Source organism: Centrocercus urophasianus, unplaced genomic scaffold (assembly GCF_019232065.1).
Source record: "Centrocercus urophasianus isolate 14NV4802_14NV808 unplaced genomic scaffold, USGS_Curo_1.0 seq_13, whole genome shotgun sequence".
NCBI lineage: Eukaryota > Metazoa > Chordata > Aves > Galliformes > Phasianidae > Centrocercus > Centrocercus urophasianus.
Genome location: NW_024884475.1, coordinates 26,918,534 through 26,942,046, shown reverse-complemented (window position 1 = coordinate 26,942,046; position 23,513 = coordinate 26,918,534). Strand labels below are relative to the sequence as shown.

Here is a 23,513-nt window from a genome sequence, read left to right as displayed (position 1 = left end):
CAATTTTCCTATCTTTTGCTTCACCTGCTACTCAAGGTTGCCCATTTATTTTAAATTCTAAATAACTTAGCAAAGGTTACTGCACACTTTCAAGCTTAACCAAGAGCCTAATTTGCCTTGATGATGTGCAATGATGATGTATAAAACTGAAAAAGCCCAGCTGAAGAAAGTACTTTTGATGTGAACATTCAACAGCAGTCAAAGCTTGGATTCTATTCCATTTTTATCAAGCCATCCTAAACACGACTTGGTGAAGCTGCTGAAGTTAGCTTCAATTTTTTTTTGTTGCATTTTTAATTTTATATTAAAAAAAAAAAAAAAAAAAAAAAAAAAAAAAAGTAGTGGCCTTGTATGGGAACTGCTGAGTCATGGCCTGAACCTCTGATTGATCACCTGAGGCGAGCAATGAGTCAGCCAGAGGAGCACAGGTGAAGGCAATTCAGCTGTGCTGCCAGAAGGGGTGGAACCAGGCTCCACCCCTCCTAGACCTATTTAAGAGTTGGCTACAAGTGGGGAAGGATCTATTCTGGAGATCCCCTTTTCTGGTGTTTTTTGTGGGTGAGCCTAGCATAAGGGTAAGCCTTCCATTTATTCTCTCTTGTTATCTTTGCCCAACTCTCTTGTTATTTCTTTTTTGTGATTATAGCATCTCGATATCCACTGATTATACGGGCCTTCAGTATGTTTGTCTTGAGAGTCAATAGAAATGAAGAGATCTGCAGATGAATATCCTCCTATATGTGTGCTTTGAAATCTGTATGGCTGTTTATTTTTCATAGAGTGAAAAAAATAAAGCATTTTAATTTAAAATGGAATGCTATTACAGCCCTTATATTAATTTGATATTCTATCAACTCGAAATGTTGGTCAGCAGGACTTCCATTAAGCAAAAATAACTTATTGTAAATAAGAAATGAATAGTTTGTTCTAATTAGGAAAAAATAACAGACAATCTAGCGAGGCTCTTGCCTGAGTAAGTCTAGTTTGGGAAGAACCCTTTCTATGAGAAAAGAACTGGAAATCAATTCCTATATTTTCACTGCTTTGTATTTCATGATAGTAAAGTAAAAGTTCATTAAAAGAAAAGGAATGAAAGCAAGTGACCCTGAGTGTGTTTTTACCCTTTAGGGAGACCTGGTAGGACTATAATGATATTTGGTAATGTGAAGTTCTTTTGCTTCATAAATGCTGAGTTTGCTAAATGAGAATCAGTGATGATACATTAAAGAAGTATTCTTCATTTTCCGGTGCTGTGCATGCACAAATAGCATTCTAATAGCTCATTCTGTGGCTGCAATTTAACATATTTTAATGAGTCTTTGATATTCAGGGACTCCATGTGCATTGGAAGCAGCACACTTTTTTTATTTTTATTTTTTAGTGTGAATGAAAGCCAAAATTTTCTGTGGTATATTTGCAAGGCCAGAAATCATGTTGTGCTAACCACTTCTGCATCATCATCTGTAAGTAGTAGTTAGTAGAAAACTTTCTAATAAGCACCCAGTGCATGTTGACATAACTAGAAAAACTCAGGCTAGGGAAAAGAAGGTATAAGTCTGTCATCGTTTATTTCCTCTGCCAACCCTGGTCATTGCTGTGCTGTCCATGTTACAGAAAACAGTATCATTTGTGGAGATATAAGATAAAGGCCTGTTAACATTCCACCTAATGCCACCTAACATTCTACCAGAGGTGCTTGTTTTTACTTTGTTACTAACATGGAGTTTCTAGCATCTTGAAGACATAAAAAAGCTGCACAAATAATGACCAGTAATTCTTTCTGTTGAATATTAAGTGCATTCCTTCTTTATTCCTTAGCTGTAGTCTCAGAGATTCCAGGGTGCCCTCATAACATTTCCCCCTTTTCTATTGACTATTCATTTGCCTATAGCACATACTCAAAAGTTCTAGATATTTTTCAGTGCTAATTTTTGCTTTTGATTAGCCACAAACCTGTACAGCATGAGATAGAATTTACAAGAGGCGTTAAGCATGTGGCACGCATTGCAAATACCAGGATTATGTTCCATTTGCAGGAGTAGAACTCACACCCATTCTCTTACACTCCTCCTTAATACCTTCAAAATTCATCTCAGTACTTATTTAGAGAGGTTTGTTTGTTTGCTTGTTTTTGTAATAGGTATTTGAAAAGTGTGTTTCCATGAAATAGCACACCTTTTAATGACCCTCTAAAACTGCATATGGGTTTAGCACTGTTTAGAGCTGCAAATTGTTTGAGAAAAAGTATCATCATTCTTACTGAACAACTTTTTTTTTTTTTTTTTTTTTTTTGTCATGTTTTGTACTGTAGTAACCATTAATCCTCCCAGATATCTTAACTGAGTGACGTGGTCATATGCTGGATAATCACAACATTCTCGATGATTTATTATCGTAGAATCACCAAATGATTTGGATCAGAAGGGACTTTAATCTACTTCCAACTCCTCTGCCATAGATGGGAACACAAGATTAGGTTGCCTGAAAACTCTAACCAACCTGGCCTTGAGCACTTCCAGGGATAGGACAAAACTTCTCTGGGCAACTTATTTCAGCAGCTCGCCACCATCACAGCAAATAATTTCTTCTTTATAGTTAAACTACATTTACCCTCTTTAAACTTTTAGTTGATTTTTTTAAGCATTATTAGTTTTAAGCCCTATTTTCTTTCAATTTCCTCTAGATCAACTGAGCTCATTACCATTCTGTCACATCAGTATCTAGGTGAAGTCTTGTGCTTTATAAATCTAAAGGTTCTTCACTGATGCAAAAATGCAGTCTACAAATTTACTTTGGTATAGATATATGTGAATTTACATGCAGTGGAATATGAATAAAAATGGAATGTACTGGCTCTTAATAACTGTTCTATGCACTTTGGAATAAACAAACTCTAGAGAAAAGATGCCAGTACCAGCTTATCAAGAGTTTGTGTCTCATGCCAGTGTTCCACAAAGCTTTTTTTGTTTCAGTTGGTGATTGCATCTGGAACTATCAGACTAATAGTATAAGCAACTTTTTTTTTTGGGTGGGTGGGGGGGGAGCTCCCCTCCAGAGGAGCTGTTATTCACATTTATTTTATTTCACAGTCTCATCTTCTAGGTTTGTTCCTGAAGGCCAGAACTATGTTGTGCTCTTCAGCAAAGGCCCTCATCATTCTTGAATACAACAAAGTTGTTATTATTTCTTTTAACAACTAATGAAGTTTTTACCTTCCACATTGGTGGAAGGTAAGGATAAGCAACTTAACTGCCTGAGAAAAATTTGTACTGTTTAAACAAAAATGTTTATGAAGTTAATTATTCAATTGTGGATATAATATTTAAATGATATATTTACAAATATATAAAATCCAGATGAAGAGCAGAATAAAAAGTCATATGATTTAATTTTCTTAAAATCTTGCATCTATTTTGAATGTCATGTCCACACATTTTCTTCTTGCATGATCCTCTCAAAATCAGTTATGAAAAGTCTGCACATTTTGGATGACTTAACTTATGCATTTGCCTGCTTAGCTGTGTCCTGAGCTCTCAGTAGTGCTGTCTTAAATTTGTCATCTTTTGCCTACAACCATCTCCTGCATATAGTCTGTCTTAAGCGTTTCATTTAAGGCAGTTTCAGATACAGTGTCTCCACAAGGACAGGATAAATTTCTCCTTTACCCTGAATCAGTTAGTTGCTTTAGCCCCGTATTTCCTTTCTCTTCCCTCACTCAGAAAGTATCACTTGAATTGACTTCAAGGCAAAACAGCCAGGTAACAGTTACTAGAAGTGGTGTTGGCATCTGTTTCACTATAACACTTACTGACCACATACTATGTAACTTGAAGTGTTCTTGGTATGTATACAAACTAACCTAAAGTCAAGAGTTCATGCTGAAAAGCATTGTTCAGCAGCCAAGTTCGTGTCAGTGGAGGAAGGAAAATTTTTGAGTAGTAGCAACAGTTTTAGTAGATTAGAAATGAGAACTTTCTCCATATTGCAAAAATTTAATTAGTTACTTAAATTTTCTTCTTTTACTTTAAAATAAGCCTTTGGACTGGGGATAAGTATGAGAAATTTCAGCCTGACAGGGATCTTTTCAATGCTAAAAGGTAGTGAAAATAGTGCTAAGGATGGAATTACTCCTGTAGAATATTAACCATGAATATGTATTATTCTTTTTACATGACACTGCAACATTTCTGTTTTGGAAATATTTTTACACTTCAAAGTTCTCTCTCAATACAGTTGGATTCTCTGCTGCTTCACAGGTTGTTGATGCAAATAGGAGTAGTGTGTCTTCATTTTTACTTCATTTATTAATGCAAATTGATGAGGCTGGGTGATTTTTCAGAGGAAGAACTGAAAAAGGTTCAGAGGTGGTCTTACCCATAAGTACATACATTTTTTTTTTTTTTTTTTCCAACTTTATCATCTGGTATTTGGTGCTGATGATTTTACATATCTTACTTCGTTCAGTTATCCAAGTAATCCAGTCGAGTCAGTAAAATTTCCACATCATTCTTGTTATTTATCACCCTTGTAACACTTATTAATTTCACAGTAAATATATGGAAAAGCTAAGCAGTTTTTGAAGTATGAATGTAAAAGTGTGTATAGCAACATATCTTCAGTGAAAATTAGTCATAATTACTAGGCTATTTCCTAAAACTAAATATGAAAGAGGTAGTTAATGTAGTAATTCTTTCATTTTAATATATTGTGATTCTTAAATAGGGGAAGTTAAATGAATCTGAATTTTAATGAATATTTTCTAAAAGGATGAATAAATTATACAAACATATACAGTGTAACAATGAAAACAGAACAAATGCTGAAGATTTAATATCAGAGTAATGGCTGTTACCTTTATTATTTATTTTGATAAACTATTTAATTAGATTCCACTCAAAAGTGAAAATTAGTAACTTCTGTTTTTATCGTGCCAAGCACCCAAAAGCAGAATCAGTGGCATCTTAAATATTTATATAAAATTTTTGAGAGCATGATTTAATTTACCTTTCACTTTTTAAAGAGAAAGATAATAATGAAAAATGAATAACCTTAGAAAAAGTCTTCTTCAAGCCTGCCATTGTAACATGCTATTAACCCTGCAAAAGATGTTGAATCTTGTAGTCACATCCATATATTTTGTACAACTTACACACTTGGTATCTCACACATTCTAATCAAATGCACTTGAAGTCTTCAATTTTTTTCTGATCTCAGAGATCTGCCTCACATGATGTGACAACACTCTGCTCATAGCTGTCTCATCTAAGGAAACTTAAGTCACTGTTACCATGATGGATGATAAATATATTTGTTGTAAATTTCCAGTCTTAGTCTCAATAGTGCTTATGTGATATCAGAGCTCATTGCTTCAATATTTTTTTGCTATTGACTTTGTGGTCATACACGGCTTAAAGTCTGCATGACATATACAGAAATAATGATTTATTTTCAAATTTTTATGGTTGAGAGCTGTCTTAAGTAATGACATTAGGAAAATACTTAGAGAATATTATTACAGATTTCTTGATCACTCAGAAGGCTAGAATTACCTCTACAGGTCGAGAAGCAGGTTGTATTTGTTCATTCTCAATACACTTTATTACACTAGGTATATTTCACTAATTTAACATTCTAAGTATTTAATAGTCTTTACAAAGGTTCAGTCAGGCAGATGCCTCAGAGGTTTTATAGAGAACACGTGATCTCCAGCCAGTGTTTACTTTAGGATTATAATGAGCAGTTAGCAAAGTACTCACCATCCAGGAGAAAAGAGAAGTGTTCTTTGTATGGGTGAACAAGGGAGAAAAGTATTCAGAGAACTGATTATTAGTTCAAGTAAGGCTCTTTTCAACCTAGATTTTTCTCTGATTCTGTGATTTAGTCGTGTGATTCTTCTCTCTGGATTATTTATGCGAGTATTACTGAACCACTGGAATGGCTATCTTATTCTGAGTAGTACTCCTTTATTATAGCTCTACCGAAATGTATTGACAAAAGTAATGGGTAAAAATGGCATTCTTACTTCATTTTGGAATTAGGAAAATGAGGTATTTGTCTTACCTGGTGTTTCCTTTGAATGTTTAGATCTTAAGTTAGAAATCCAGTTTCCACAGTTATTCTATTGTCAGAGAACAAGAGAATGAATTGAGGAACCAAAGTTAAACTGCTGCTCTAAATCATCTTTCTAGAAAAACATGTTTCTCTTTGCCTTTGTACTCATTTTAATGACACTAGCCACTTATATGACTACATTTATGTGATATGAATAGCTTCTCTCTGTTATGATCTTTAATATGTTTTAAGTAGTTAGAAAGGATTTGAATAATTTTAAATGGAAGAATATAAGATTTGTTAGTATTGAGCACCATACTGCTATTATCAGATGCCTCATTTACCCATTGGATAAAGTAACTTTCAGGGGCACTTTCCAATCTCTTTCACATTGTGATTCTGTGATTTCTAAACATAAGCTCAGTTCAAACTCATGAGCTTTTTTTTTTTTTTTTTAGCTTTCTTCCATTGTGCGAGGTTTTAAAGAACATAGCATATATGTTTTCTCTATGCTTCTTCAAATGATAATTCTAGGAGCCCATTAGTATATAATTTTTGAATTTGTTTAAGAAAAGGCTTTAAAGATGTTTTTTTGACTTCTGAGTAGATGAAATAAATATTTACTCTAAAGTGCTCCTTTTTAGGGCTTGTATGGTAGGAGTAGTCTGAGAATCTTGAAGAGATGTTATTCTCATATGCACATGCATTTCAGCCACTAGGCAGTAGAAAATAATATTTTTCATAGCCTCTTGTCTGTCACATCTGCTACACAGTCCCTCATTTTCAGTATTATACAGACTTTCATTATTTTCTACTTCTAAATTACTCTATATTCAGTCTGCCAGTATTTATACATCACATTTATTTGCAGTATATGATTTTGAAAGTAAAATAGTGCTACAAACCCTGGGACCTCAGCCTTTATAGTCATAGCAGTGTATAGTTTATAAAGAACACTCTTTGCCCAGAAGTGATTTTGAGCATTGAGGTGAACAGTTGTCCCAGTTCCTGACTTACTTGTCAAATTGGGAAGGATATCCAACAATTTTGTGAGCATCTTGAACCAAGCAGTGATACTCAGAAAGCAAACTATGTCAGCTGCTCATCAGTATTTCTATGCCTTAACTTGGATTAAGTATTATTACCATAAATCCATGTAAATCTTTTTCAGAAAATGGAGAAAGCATAGCTGAACAACAGGCTTGAAAGTCAAGTGTGCCATTAAGATACATATTTCTTCATATGTTTAAAATATTTTGTAATATTTTAAATAGCAGAACGCTTATAGACTTTTCTGTCAAGCTTTGCCTATATTGGTAAATGTCATCTGTAAGTAGAATTGATAGGTTAGTTGCAGGTAAATTGTGCCTGGAGGATCAGGAAGAGAACAAAGCAGGAGGATTCATTTGCAGTGTATATGTTAAAAAATGAAAGAAAACCAGGAATTGCTCAGCTGGGTTTTGATCTCTTAATACTAAGAGAGTATAATCTATAACCAGCTGAGGTTCATTTGAAATAACTCCCCACAAACTGCCTTTGGTAGTTAAGTAGAATTCTTGCTGTGCTTGGGTGTTAAGGGTTTATTCTGGTAGAGATACAAGCACTAAAGCCTTTATGAGTTCAGGAGAAAGAGAGTGGTATTCTGTGCATGCAGTCACTGGCTTCCCCGGTTTCTGCAGCTTCTCTTCTGACCTGAGGACTCCCATAGGACCTTCCGTTCAACAGCCCCAACTGCCCTGCCCTCTGCACTGGCACTGCTCTCAAAGACCCCTATGCTGCCAATCCTGAAGTCAGCTTGTGCGGCTGTAAGGAGCCAGTTGGTTTCTGGATCCCTGAGGAATTATACTCTGGTGATGAGTTCTGTAAAGATGAAATCCTTTGCTGGCTGTAAGAGCACTCAGAAACTAGCGTTATTGTAAGATAGGTGTTAAGAAAGACAATTTTACTTTTTAAAACATGGATTTACAATATCAAACAGAGTATTGTACAAAGAGATAATACAGCAAAAAGCAGGCTGCACATTCTGAATTAAAAACCTCTGTTCTGCTACCTCAGATAGTTATTACTATAAGCCAGCAAATAGCATTTACAAGAGCACTTCTGGTAGCACATGGCCAGAACTAGGAAAACTAATTTTGTCATCTGTTCTTAACATGTCTTGTCTTTTCTTTGACTGCAAACTGAGACCCCACAGGGTAATGTGGAGGCTAAGTAATTTCTTTCCTTCCTCCTCATTAAGGATTCTTGATTAATGTTTTTATTTCATTCCTTAATTAATATGCTTTGTCATTCAGAATAGTTTCTGCTGTAATTATGCTAAATGTGCATCAGAAAAATTATATACCTTATGAGAAACATTAAACATATTTCCAAAGTATTAGATTGTATTATGTTTTATAATAATGTAATCATTTCTTTGCCTAGCGTGAATAAAAAATACATCTTTGAGAATAATTGTGAGAGAGACTAAGTAGCTGTGTAATGCTGTACATAACTACTTGGACAAAGGGGAAGAATTTTAAAATAAAAGACAAGATATTTAGATTTGAAGTTAGGAGGAAATTTTTTTTCTCAGATGGTAGTGAGGCACTGGAACATGTTGCTCACAGAAGTTGTGGATGCCCCACCTCTGAAGGTGTTCAAGCCCAGGTTGGTTGGGGGTTTGAGAGACCTGTATAGTGGAAGGTATTCCTGCCCTGGTCCAAGGGTACAGGTGATGGAGGAAGGTCGATCCCCCTCTACTCTGCCCTGGTGAGGCCATGTTTAGACTACTGTATTCAATTCTGGGCCCCCCAGTTCAGAAAAGACAGGGTTCTCCTAAAAGCTGTCCAGCAGAGGACCACAAAGACAGTAAAGGGTCTGGAACATCTCCCATATGAGGAAAGGGTGAGTAATCTGAGTCTGTTCAGCCTGAGATGAGATGTTTATAAACACCTAAAGGGAGGTAGGGGGCAAATGGACGAGGCTGGGCTCTTCTAAAATGTGGAAGAACTCCTTTACAGTAAGGGTGATGGAGCACTAAAAAAGTTGCCCATTGGGATTGTGGAGACTCTTTCTATAGAGGTATTCAAGACTTGTCTGGATGCCTACTTGTGCAACCTATTGGGAATCTGCTTTAGCAGGGAGTTTGGACTCAATGATCTCTGGAGTTCCTTTCCAACTCCTGTGATTCTGTGATCTTTAAAGTCCCTTCCAACCCAAACTGTTCTACGAATCTATGATTTTCTTAAATACACTACTTGGGAAAAGAACTTAAGCCATTCTTGCTACATGGACATTTGCAAGGAATAGAAGGGGAATGAGTCTTTAACTCAGACACCCAGTAGGCATTTTTTTTTTTTTTCTGGAAACTGGTAGGCATTAGAGCTTACTGTATATTTTATGATTGTGTTTAACTTTCAAGAACATTTAGCTACTAGACTCTTTAAGAGAAGTAATGAATTTAGACACACACACAAAAGGAAAGTCTGTTGAAATTAGAAAATGTTGTGACTCAAAAATAAGCTATGGGAAAAAAATATGTGCCCTGAAATAATAAAATTTTAGTGTTCGTCTTTTTGAAGGCAGAACTAAATTTGAGTGCTTGCTCTGTATTGTTTATGAGGAGACCTGATGTTTTGCATAGTCTAACCATCAGTTAGTGGCTGTGTCTGGTGAGTGTTTGTTCGTTTTTCACCGAAGTGGTCATGTCATACCTGCTCTGTTTTATATACAAAATTATATCAACCAGAAAAACATGACTAACTTGGACACATGGGAGTATGAAAAGTTTTTGCTTGAGGGTGTCCAAATGTACAATTGGAGCTTTTGGAAATCCCAAAATTTTTCATGAAGCTCAACTTCAGAGAAAAAAGAATAAAAGAATGACTGGGAGATCAAGTGAGCTAGGAGCTAGGATCCTACTTTTAATATATTTTCATATGGATATTACTATTGAAAGTATTCAGTATTAATCACATTGTGCTGTTTTCTACAGTCAGGTTAGAAACCTTCCCCTTGTACCATCCTCCATATTTTCACCACATAATGAACAGCTGAGGAATTCCAGTTATACGTATACATTTCTTAGCTGTTTTATGTACCATGTTTTTCTGGTGAATGTTTATTTAGAACACTAATCACAGATATAATATTGTATGTCTAGGTCCGCTTAATGTACTGAATGTATATTGAGCAGGGAGATGACACCTTGCATGGAAAGAAGGGAGTCTCCATGAATAGAATATTTGTAGAAAGACTCAAACATCTGCAAGAAGTTTACAGGTTATCTTTATGATTTTGAAATATTATTATTAATAATCAAATTTGTATAGTATTATGATTTTCAGTTTTATATTTGTGTTGATGACAAATCTGTGAAGGACAAAGATGAGTTTGATAGACTCTATTTTATGTACCTCATCAGTGACGTCCTTGGAGTGACTCATCAAAGGCAAGAGAGTGAGACAAAGACATTTTCTATTTTAACCCAGAATCACAGTATGACCATTTTGCCTTCAGGTACCAATTACATCCAGCAAGCAGTAGTAAAAACATTATCTTTCAATTCACGTGGTTTGAGAACTTCATAAACTCTGCTATCCTACAGTGTCAGGACCATTTAGATGAAATCGCTAGATGCATAATTAAGTAAGAAATATTCAGGAACCAGTGTATTCTCTTTGCTTTTATTTTCTGTTGTTTGTATACTATCACTTCAATGGTTTTATTTCATGTTAATCTGGAGCTCTCAATCATTCTTCTTCAGCGATCTCTTGGGTCTTCCTAAGATACTATAGGCAGATGAAGAACCTCTTTTTTGTTTTTGTCTTTGCATTTTCTAGAACTGCATTGCTCTTTGTGTCTTAGTGTTATACTTTACTTTTCTGCTGACTTTAATAGGGCGCTCCCTAGTTTCTCACTAGTTTCATGAACTGTGGTTGATATTGGGCTATTTTAACCTTTCTGATTTAGAACACAGGAAAAATGCTATGAACTGTGAGTCTACTTATTATGAATGTTGAAATATTGTTTAGTTTGTACTGCTGTCAGCTTAAAATGCAGTAATTGTTAAATGCGTAATGTTATTCAATTAGCTTACACTTTAAGTGATAGCACAATACAAAACTGTGCATCTAACAATTCTCATTTCAGGAAATAGTGATGTGGTTTTATGCATCTGAAAAGAAAATGATTCGGCCTAAGCCAATTAAGTTTTGTCTTTTCAGGTTTCCTTAAAATCCAATTTTATAGATCTAATTTAAACAAAATCCAATTTAGAGCATTGGTTGTCTTGAAAACTGGAAAAAGAATGTGGATTGGTTAAGCAAATAGACTTTCTAATTTTCATATTGATTCTTAGCCATTGACAATCTAATCTGAAAACTCAGTGTCCTTTTCGTACCTCATACTGTGTGAGATACAGACCAAGAATTAACTTTGAGAGGATGTTATATTATACAGAACAGTTTCTTAATAAGATGAAAATTTATACTCACATTTTGACATTTTGTAAAGTGCTAAACAAAGAATGCTATTTCTCCTTATTAGGATTATTGTAACAGCTCTTCAGTTTTCAAAAGATAGTCCACTAATTGGAATATATTTTTTCTGTATATTTTGATACACAATGTTCTGGCTTTCAACTGTTTTTTTTTTTTTTTTAATTAATATTTTATTTCTAGCAGGAAATTGTGGTTTAATGGAAGATTATTGACTTTATGATAAGTTACTTTCCTTGGAATTTTTGTTTCTTCTATTTGTGTTGATGATGTTCATAAGTCTAATAACAACACGTTTTTAACTGAAGGGCTAAAAAAAAAGCCTTTGGAGAAAGTTTGCAGCAAATAACAGTTCATATTTCCTGAAGTAAGCAAATTCAGTCACTGAGAGAGAGGGAACTCTGATGTCCACAAAGAAGAGAAGCATCCTCTCCTGCTGGGCTGTACCTGTGTGCTGAATGCAAGAAATGTTGGGTCTCTAGAGGAGGAGTTGCTGGGAAGGTGGCATGCCAGCACTTCTAACTGCTGTGTGTGAACCATTTCCTGACTTAGGAGGCATTGGAGAGAATCAGGCACTAGATAGCAGTAAAGCACTAGTAAAAACTGGCATGGAGTAAGGAGGACAGAATTCTTTACGAAACACTGTGATAAATCTACTGTTAATCCTCACATTCCTCTATGTTGTTGTATTGAAATGTGATACAACATTTTGTGTTTTGATGTAGAAGGAAAGACTAAACTAACATCAAAATAACCGTATCAGTCTATGCCTCAAAGACATTAGTATCAACATGCATGTAATCATTATTTCCATTCTTACATACATACATACATATGTATGTATGTGCCATACTTTTTCTGTTTTTATCAAAACAGTAGAAACTTGAGATAATTTTGGGGCTGGTTTGTGTACGTAATGAACTCTAGTCTGCCCTCAGCACCAAAGAATGCACATTCTCTCTCATCTACAAGATACCCAGCTGCTATAAACTTGATTTTTGCTAATTGGAGTAACTGAGTACACATTTGTGTTGAAGACTGTCACTTACACTAATTGTCTAATCAGTGCATTTCAGATATTGAGCTATATGTAACGTGGGATGCCACATTTGACATAAGTAATCAGACCATGAAAATGTTACACTTTTAATATCATTCTTATTAGCATAATTCTTGTGGCCCAGCAGTTCTTACACTCCTAAGTCACTTACATGGATTTATTTTTCATATTGTTTTACCGGATAATCCAGTCATCCCAATTTCTGCTGAAAAATGATTAGGCTACTGGAATAGAGAAATACAAAGAAGATACAGAGTTCTTAAAGAAGAAGGGAAAACAATCCTATGCCATCTGTAATATTTACATTGCATTGCTTTGTGAAAAAATGTGGAGTAAGCCTCAGAAAATGCTGTGATTGAGGGAAAAGATGAAACATTTACTGAAAGCATGCTGATTATCTGATGCTGGTGTAGGGTTATTTAAATGAAAATGGGAGAATGCATTATGTACATGAAGGCTACAAGATCAATAACTAACCATATACATCTAATTTAAGGAATGTACTTATGTTTTTGTGGTTTTTGTTAAATGATCTCAACATTGACATATTTCTGAAGAGTCAGTGTGGACTGTATTACTTAAAATTTGCCTTGCCTGTGATTGAGGAGAGAATTTTATGCCACCTCTGGCAAAATATACTGTTTTGTAAAAGTGTATTCTTCATAAAAGCTGCCATGCCGATCTGTGAGCTGCATGATAATACAAACATATTTAAACAAAACTGTCAAATCCTAAAAAGAGATTTCTTTCCACTGAACAAAAAAGGTATTTCTCCTGGTGTTTATTTGAATATTCTATTTTATGTGGAACCACTGGGACAGACTCTGGGGATTCAGGGTCATATTTTAACTTCAATGCAGTATTCTGGTGTGACTTCATGTTTATTTCTTATTTGTAATACTATGGCAATATTTGTTTTCTGTCACCTTTAATCTATTTGTCTTTATGCAATATCCAGTTTTCAAGGCTACCTCTTATTTTATGTTTATAAAATGTACAACTGAGCCCTGATCGTGCTTGGGATGTCTAGCTGCCACCCCTTTTTCCTAATTTACTTCTTACTCTATTCCCTCCCTAATGCCTTTGTATGTGTTTTCCCTTGTACAAGTCACTCATCAAAATTCTGGTAAAAAGGATAAAGGAAAAACAATATGAGAAAAAAGAAGTAACAAATCTGATACAGAGAATCATGGATGAATAATTCGCTTCATTTTATATTCACAGTTTGAGCAGGAAGAAGATTAAAGAGACTGTAGCTTAAAAGATTTTTAATACATATTTTTTTATTCCATTTTGCCTGAAGTACCTGTATGTTTGTAGTGGATAAAGATGTTTTACTTTCCTTTAGCATATTTTTAATTGAAGCATGTTCTCACAATGCAATTCTACGCCTTTTGGCATCAACCCAATAGCAGATATCTAAAAAAAAATTTTTTTTCAGTGATTCAGTGTTGCAAGGAAGCAGCAGATCCATTCCACTTTGGAGATGATGATACTGATTAGGCTAGTGCTGGTAGGTACTGTGATTTTTATGAAAGTCTTGATAGCAAATGGATGTAGCAGTTTGTTTTGTCTAAGTATTGCAACAAGGTCCTGGCCCAGGCTTATTCACTTCTGTACCACTGAGTTGTCTGTGGTGGTTTTTGTCTTTTTTTTTCATATTTCTGAAGCTGATTCATCTCTTGGAATGATATCTTGTATCTTTTTCATAGGGCCCCATTGGTGTCTTGGGTCATGATTCAGAGATAGCTTGCAAATTTTCTAATACTCTGTGTTTTGTAACAAGAGACCCCTTTTATTTATTTATTTGTTTATTTTTCTGTCAAACTTTGCATAATTATTGAGTATAAAGAATAATGGTGGAAAGCAAAGAGTATCCGTTTGTGGTACAGTGCTGTGGGAGCTGAGTCAAAGGTTGTCAACACAGGGAAGAGAGACAGCACCTCTTTTTTTTTTTTTTGCATATAGAGCAGGTTTTTGTGTTCCTACACACATAACTAGACTGATCTTTGCATTTACCTTTTTATTTTTTCTAATGAAATCATGTGAACCAAGTGGAGATCCTGAACTCATAATTCAGCATGTAATTTGCACCTACTTTATCTAACATCTAGTAGACTGTGTAAAACCAGAGAGATTATCTTGTCCTGATAGCTTCTGATTTGGAGCAGTTCAAAAGCTATCAGAAGAAGCCATTTCTTTCTAAATATTAGTATTTTTTTTTTTTTTTTTTGGTAGATAAATGTTTTAAGAGAAACCAAGTGTGCTTTTTAGGAACTTTGTCAATGTTATTAATTTTTTCAGTAGATCTTTTAGTAGATTCTGGGGTGCATTAAAAGCAGTGTGGCCAGCAGTCAAAGGAGATGATCTTCTACTCTGCCCTAGTCAGGCCTCGCTGGAGTACTGTATCCAGTTCTGGGCACTTCCATACAAAAAAGACAGGGATTTCCTGGAAAAAATCTAGCAGAGGGTCACAGAGATAAAGGACCTGGAGCATCTCTTCTGTGAAGAAAGGCTGGGTGACTAGTGTCTGTTCAGCCTTGAGAAAAGAAGGCTGAGAGGGCATCCTATTAATGTTTATAAATATTTAAAATATAGGAGAGAAAGGGAAAGAGGATGGCCATGTCCAGTGGTCTGTGGGGACAGGTCAAAGGCAAATAGCCATGAACTGGAGCGTAGGAAGTTTTGCACCAATATGCGAAATAAGTTTACGGTGAGGATGACAGAGCATTGGAACAGGCTGCCCACAAATGTGGAGTCTCCTTCTCTGGAGATATTCAAGGCCACCCTGGATGCCTACCTGCACAGCCTGCTGTAGGGAGTCTGCTTTGCCGGGGGGTTGGACTTGATCTCTGGGGGTCCTTTCCAACCCCTACAATTCTGTGATTCTGTGATCCTTAATGTAAATTTTCTACACATCATCATTTATTGCCAGTCAGCTTTAATAATAAAGCCAAATATTACTTAAAACTCTATTTTGGGGATTTATCTTTGTGGTAATACTGAATACCCTCACATAAAAACTTGAATAAAATTATAATATTTTGCTAACATAAAATATATCTCAACATTTATGAATAAATTCTAGATAAACAAGTATTAAAATAAATTTTAATCTAGTAATGCAATTTGATCTTCTTTCATGTGGGCTTTTCTGTCTGTCTCAAAATGAAAGAAACTGAGAATTTTCCACATTTTATATCCGATTCTGTATAGATTCACAAGTCATTATAAAATATCTATTTATTTAGTAGGCTTGCAGATTATAAGTAACTCTTTTACAAATGGCAGCACTGTACGATAGCTTAGAGCTTCAGAAAATGAGGTAAGTTGAAACACTTAAAAGCTTTACCAATTAAAGATGAATTTATTTTGGGTTGATAAAACTGATAAGTAAGTTGAAAATTCCCAGCTCTCATGGATTAATATTCCCTCTTAGTAATGGATGAAAGTGAGATTTTCTATGTGCACATGTATATAAAAATAAGAGTGCGGATAATACATAACTAGAATAAATTCTTCCTTTATATATCATTTGCCAAGATCCTAACTATGGCAGCTGCTCTTTTTCTTTATGAAATCATATTTGTGACATACTACTTTCACAATTTTATGCATCAGAGGAAATTATGAACCTCTAGGTACTCATTATGGTTTTTTGCATCAGAATGAAGTATTTTAAGGTTAATCTACTGGAAGATACATTTGTATTTAAAATACTTTTTAAAAGTGATATCTAATTACTACCCTTGTGCAGAGAAAAATCTCTGAGAAAATGCCTGTCAGGTGTTTAATAAATATATCTGTATATTCTTCTTTAGGAAGATGCTAACTGTTCTTAGGGCTTTACTGTAAAATAATCTTTTTACTTAATTTTTAAAGGCAACATGTTCATAGAAAGATGATAAATGGTTTTGGCTGGTGGGTGGTCATCTAAAAATACTACTTCTTATGAAAAATGCATAACATTAGGAAGCAAGGAGCAAGTGGCATCTCAGTAAGGTTGCACTCAAAGCACCTACACTGACCCAAAAGTAATGCCTCCTATTTATTTCCCCAGAAATGATGACAGATTCAAGGAGCACAGTAATATTATTTGATAAATTCTCAGCTAAAAAAACCTATTTTTCAACATGGTCACCATCATTAGTTACGCATTTTCACTAGCGATGAGCAAGACTCTGCATGCTCCACTCATAAAAATCTGCAGCAGTGGATGCGATCCTCTGTTGCTGTTGCAGGAAGGCACTAGCAACTTTTCAGATATGCTTAAAGAGTTCCCAGTAGATGCCAGCATGTTGCAATCAGCAGTGGGATATGGAGATTTTCCATGTTAGTAATGAATTATTGCTGGAAATCAGATGGAAATAAAATATGCATTAAAATATTTCAGAGTTGTTGTAGGACTAGTCTGTGCAAGGTAGTCTATTTTATTTAGTGTCTACTCAGTGTAAAAGTGCACCTGTTTGAGGAAGAGACAGGGGAACAATACATAACAATAAGTCACATGGTCAAGACTATTCATGTTAGTAACATTAACATCAACATCGAACTAAACAGTGACTTGTCCTCCAGAAAAAAAATTGTGTCTACCATGCTAAAGTTTTTACACTGACTCCAGCAGGAATGAGTGATTCCAGCAGAACTTTGAATTATCTTTAGAGTTTCATAGTGTGCATTGGTTCTGTTCTGTTGAATTAATTGATCTGTTCAAGACCCTTTCTGATACTGAATCTCAGAAAGACATCTCTTTTTTCTCCTTTTATTAGGGAAATGGCCCAGTTTTCCGCTTATTTTTCTTTCTTCTTCACTAGTAACAAACAAAGAGAACAGAGATACCCACAAATCAATTTTGTTTTGCACTCATGCAACTCCAAGCGATGCCTTTTAGTAACACAGCTTTTAAGCCTTGATTATTTTAATATATTTTCTATTTTTTTTTTCTGGTGTTTGTATGAATCTACAGTATTCTTCCCTGTGACATCTGTGCTTCTGTTATTATAGCCATCTTTAAAAATTTTGCTGTGCAATAACTTTCCTAAACATTTGTAATGGTTGATACTGTGTGCTGCCAAACCGTTAAGTACTTGCTGAGAGGTCATTTAAAGTCTTGCTCTCTTGAAGAATGTTTAAGTAAATAACTGTCAGCTGTGATCCTTGATCTAGCATAATTTCATCTGGTGTGTTTCATTTGTCATATGAATTTTATGAAAGATGTAAAATGTTTGGCAGTGGTATCCCTAACAATGTTAGTTCGTGAATGCTGGCACTAATAATTTGGAGCTGATTTGTTTTCCAGCTCTTTGAAGAAACAAACTGTTCTCCATTTTAGATGAATTTTAAACACATAATGAAGTTTGTTTGTTTGTTTCTGTTTTTCCTAAAAGAAATATCTTCTGGTTTTTCAGGCAAAACTCACAAGTAATTTCTAGGAGGGTGTTACTCCATGAATCTGATGACAGTTTTGTGAAACTGTAAACCATTAAATGTAGCCAGAAGTATATTTAACGAAATAGTTAAATTTTGTTTCTCCTCCTTTTCTGTATATTTTTCTGTGAATATGTCCAATGTCCTTTACTTACAGATGCTTTTTACTTTTCAGTTTATGACTATGAAGCCTATTCCAGTAAAAAGATCTGCTTACATAGAAATTAACTTTTTTTAGATGCTTTGCAGAAGAGTCTGCTGTGCAGATCCCATTACAAGATAGGAAGAGTAGCTGTGCAACTGCAAATTCCATGAGCCAGCAAATGTGCAGATTACTAGCCTAAAGTGATCTTGGCTTGTGTATAAATCTAGTAAACTGCTTACTACCAAACTTCACAAACTGCTGTACATTCCTAGCTTTATTTTCAAAGCAAGCAAAAGAATGGCTAATTTTTTACTCTTGACTATAGAGAAAGAATGAAAAAAAAAAAAAAGGGAGTAGGCTTAATTAGATCACACCTTTGTTCATTTAATTCACATGTGAGCTGCCTGACTTGGTCCCATTGCCCTGTACACTGCAGAGCCTTGTTCTCTCTGCAGTTCCTTCTTTTGGTAAAAGATAACTTTGATCTCACTCTCACTACTTTCAATCTGTCATTGAAACTATCCATTTCCTTCCAGAATGTTAAGAAGCCTGTGGTAAGATGACGCTTTTTTATGTCTTTCCAGTCCTAAATGTCTCTCATTTACTTTCATAAATGCTGTCTTTGTGAAGAGTCACTTCTCAATCACTGATCAGAGAAGTAAAATCCTTTCAGTGGAGCAACTTAAATTTTACTGTCTTTTTCTTACTGTCATGGCCTGAGTTCAAGGGGAACACGTTGGATCGTCTGAGCTGAGAGATTAGCTTTTTGAGGGAGAAAATAGTATGAGAAGCAGCATGACTACAAGTTGGTTCCTTAAGGTGAAATGTAGTTTAGATGTGGATTCTTCCTGTTTGTTTTTTTTTTTTTTTTTCTGATAGTTACTAATGAAGACTAATCCTTGTAGAAATTGTCTGTACAGAAACATGAGAAGATTGTTCTTGAGTTTGTTCTCAAATTGCCCCAGGTTCCCTTCCTAGTGTTTGATAACTGATGGATAAGGTGGTATTTCAAGCAGTTTTAGCCTTGCTTGTGAGAATTTCTTTGGTACTTCTACAGAGAAAGATCCTGAAGTAAAGAAAAATCTTGCCTACCAATACGCTACTATTATCTTGACTGGCTCTGTCTCAGCTGGCTGTGCTCTTTATTGGTTTCTTTGTCTTAGTGAAGTGGAGGCATATGCATACTTTTTTTTTTTTTTTAATCTCAGTTTGAGTGCATTGACTAGTCATAATGCTGTTGAAGACTTCTAAGTTACAACCCATACAGCTATCGTGTGCTGTGTAACAGAGCGCAACAAATGTGTAGTATACGTTTTTTCTTGCAGTTTTACTTGAGAGGGAGGTTCCCTTTTTGTTCCAATAACTTCCCTGCCTATTTGTTTGATTTGGGATATGAAAAACTGAGATGAGGAGAGAGATGTGTGTGTTTAAAGAATAAATAAATAAATGTAGGGATGAGGTAGAGTTTGTTGTGAAGTGCTAGGACTTCAGACAAATCTTCAGTCTTGAAATATGTCTACCTAAAATGTTTGGAGAAACTTTCCTACTTGACTGAGAATTCCCTCAATCTTAAGTTTTTGCTTTTATGCACTTTAACTTCTTTCATATATGCCAGAAGTAGTAGAAGTCTGAGTGACTGTGCAAAGTCAGTGTGCAAATTATTTTAATTCACGATTCTTAAGTTGTCTGTTTGATTCAATTTCTAAGTATGTGCTCTGACCTCCTGACAAAGTCTGGGAAGTTCGGATGTACTTGATTCTGTCTCTGGGAAACTGTGGAGTGGATGAAATTATTCCATAATTGCTTTCCTGATTGGTACATGAAGTGTTAAATTAAGAACACAAAAATAATCTTTTTTGGAATCTTAAGATGTTTTTTTGTTTGTGCATGTGCACGTACATTCATGTGTTCTTTCATGCAAGTTAGAATTTGGAGAAAATTTGGAAGATTAACTTTTTTGTTTCTAGAGTAAAGAACTGTGACACTCACATACTTGTCACTTGTTGGGTAACCTAAGTAAGTGATCATCTTAAGCCTCAGTTTAATGTTTAATTAGAGTTAAGCTTGGACATCAAAAAGAAGAACTGAATTCTGAATAATAGCTAGACCACAGATATGCATAAAGTAATTGTAAGTTCTGGAGCTATTCACTAGTGTTGCAACATTCTTCTCACTTTCTGGAACAAGTCAGTTAAAGAAATGCAGTGGTATTAACACCATGACAAATTTATAGTTGTCTTCGAGGTATGTAAAAACTGCTTAGGATGCAGTTGGATAGGCTTACAATGGTCTTGGAGATTAATAAAAAAAAAAAAAAAAAAAAAAAGTACGACATTCTCTTGTCCCTAAGAAATGGATTATGCGTAAAAAATGCACTGATACTGCAACAGCACATAGATCAACTGAGAGAACATGCTTTGCTGAAGTGTTGGTAAAACTGTGAATGTGGGATGATGAATTAAATAATCTTCGAAGGACAGATAAATAGTATCTGAATATGAAAATGCAAACTGTGTGGGAGCATGTTGCAGCCATGCATGCTGCAGCAAATGTCTGCTCTGTGTAATAAAACAGTTGACTTTTGTTTTTGCCATTAACAGACCATGCTAATTAACGGTCTGATGCACCTTGTATATTGGAGTCCAAATACAGTATAATATTTTGCAGTATCAGTTACTCAAGAATAAAGCTCAAAATTCATCTTTGGCTTTATTAAAAAAATCCATTTATTTCTGTTCCTTTTTCCACTTTGAGTAGCCTTAGTCTTTATTTGATGCTTGCCTGTTTTACTTGTTTCTGAAATGTGCTACAGTTGCTCCAAAAGTAATGCCTCCTATTTTATTATCATGGCCTGTGGTGTCAAAGGTGGATGTTGGTGGTATGGCAGTAGAGGCTGACCTTTCCTTACCAGTCTTCCATTCCATTATGTTGTTGTCTGATAGATGGCAGCTGAGGGGCAGTCTGACAAAACGGTGTCTGACATGGAAGTGCAAATGAAGCAAAGGTATGTAACTGAATTTTTCTATGCAGAAAAAAATTGCACCTATTGACATTCACTGATGCTTGTTGCACACTTAAGGAGACCAAACAGTGATGAGAGCACAGTGAGGTGGTGCATTCCAGCGACAGTGGCTCTCCTCTGTTTTTGTGGATTTTTATGAGTATAATATTCAGGTCTTGTATGTCACTTGTGTAAATGTATAGGTAAGTACTGTGACTGTGCTGAAAAGTAATGTTTTGTAGCTGATAACTTATTGAAAAGCCATATTTAAATTTTTTTTTGGATCTTTTGAAATAGACAAGGATTTTTGTTTTTAATCCTAGGAATCTTAGCTGCTTTAATTTACAGAGCTCTTTTTTAGGTTTGAATGCTCTTAATGCACTTTGAAAGACAAACTTGGAGATGATAATGATGATCTTTTTTTCATTCCCACTTCTAACAGTTCAGTGGTCTGTATGTTTGCTTGGGGTGAAGGCAGGCATTCAAATCCCCTCTGTAAGTTTAGACAATATTTTTAGGCAGCTCTCCTAAATCACTGAGTGTTTATAGCAACTATAACCATTATAAGTCTTGTGATTGCTATGGGAATTTTTAGCTTCAGTGTGCAGCCAAAGGATGTCTAAGCTGTTTTACTTGCCATTTTGTATAATGGTCTTCATGCTTACTGTGAAGTAGATCTTGCTTTGTGATGCAGCTGAAGTAATGAAGACAAAAGTATTGTAGGATGTTTTTCATTTCCAGTCATAGAATATCCCAAGTTGAAAGGAACTCATAAGGATCATTGAGTCCAACTCCTGGCTACACACAGAACCACCTGAAAATCAGATCATATGACTCAGTGTTGTCTAATGCTTCTTGAACTCTGGCAAGCTCAGTACAGTGACTACTTACTTCCCTGGGGACTCCAGGGCCCCACCGCCCCCTGTTCCAAACCTTTTCCTAACATCCAGTAAGACTCTCCCCAGTGCAGTTCCATGCTACTCCCTCAGGTCGTGTTACTGTCACCAGAGTGAAGAGATCAGCTCCTGTACTCCCTGATTGAGTAGTTTTAGGTTTTTGAGAACTCCCAGCTTTACCAAAGCAATGAATGTTTAAGATATGTGAAGTATTAAGTGGATAAGCAGAATATTCTGTTCTAAATATGAAACATATTTTCAGGAAGTAAACAATATGTTTTGTAGATGAAGAAAATAGTACTAAAATTTTGAATGATTGAATGTTTATTGTGAATCATTTGTTAGGTCATGTGAGGTCATTTGTGTGTGTAATGAAATGAATCATAATGAAGAAGTGAAACCTGATTTAGAGTTTTTTTCCCTCTAAACATTTAAGCAAGTTATTTAGATGGTGTAAATTGAGAAAGACACATAAAGCTTGCCTTTAAACCCCAGCAAAAAGAGTTCTGATTTATTACTGTCTCTAGTAGTAATAGAAGGTTTATGTAGGCATTCTGAAATGCAAGATGACAACATTTGTGTGAAAGGTGAAAAACCTGTTATGTACTAAATTGTAACCACTGGCTGTAGTAAAGTATTTAAAGACCTTTTAGACAGCTGTTCATTTTGTTAATGAGGTAGCCTTAAATTTTAGGCATTTGTGTTTGTAGATAGCTGATAGAATTTATGTTGATAATAATTACTGTTATTACGCTTAGCAGATGTCTGTCTGTAAATGTACTGACTGAATAGTTTATGTGAGTAGTTTGTCTGCCATCTGAAATTTTAGTAAATAAACTGCTGCACAGTGTCTGATTAACAAGGGTAGGACAAAAGATATTTTGTAGTTCTCTGAGATGGGAATGAACAGAATCTTTGACAATTCATGGGTCAAACAGAAGTGATGAATAACCTCAAGGAATTCTGGCGCTTTAGAGAAAAAGGTCTTCTACCACTGGCTTCTCTGCCCAAAATCTTCCTTCAAAGCTTAAGTCTTTTATCTTTACTGAATACCTGTTGTCTTCGCTCAACAAGATCAACTATTTCCTTAATACTTGAAGACACTTATGCTCTTGCAGATAAGTCAAAATAAAATATTAAACGTCAGTCTTTGGAGATATGACTGGAAATAATGGTCTTTGCCATTACGTCATCCTTGTCTATAGGAAGCAAGTACCATTTGAATAACAGTAAGTGAAAGATAATGAGTTGGAAAGTGTTTGTTGTACTTTTAGCTTGTAAGACTTACATTTAAGAATATTTCCAGAAATGAATGCTGTTTTGTAATTATATAAGTCATAGTGCCGTTGTCTTACAGAGACATCAATAAATTAACAAAAAGCTCTATTTGTTGTAATTGCTTTCAGTTAGGTTTTTACTACCTTTGCCATTATTCATGTTAGCATTACTGGAA

The 23,513-nt window shown here is 35.1% G+C and overlaps 1 long non-coding RNA gene across 1 annotated transcript; it reads left to right on the top strand.

Annotated features, from left to right (window-relative positions):
* The first annotated feature begins 487 nt into the window (after positions 1-487).
* LOC122156979 lies at positions 488-21,145 on the top strand. Its single transcript, XR_006167738.1, has 3 exons — positions 488-575; positions 14,033-14,104; positions 21,106-21,145. It is a non-coding gene; the product is annotated as an uncharacterized LOC122156979 (long non-coding RNA).
* Positions 21,146-23,513: the final 2,368 nt, after the last annotated feature.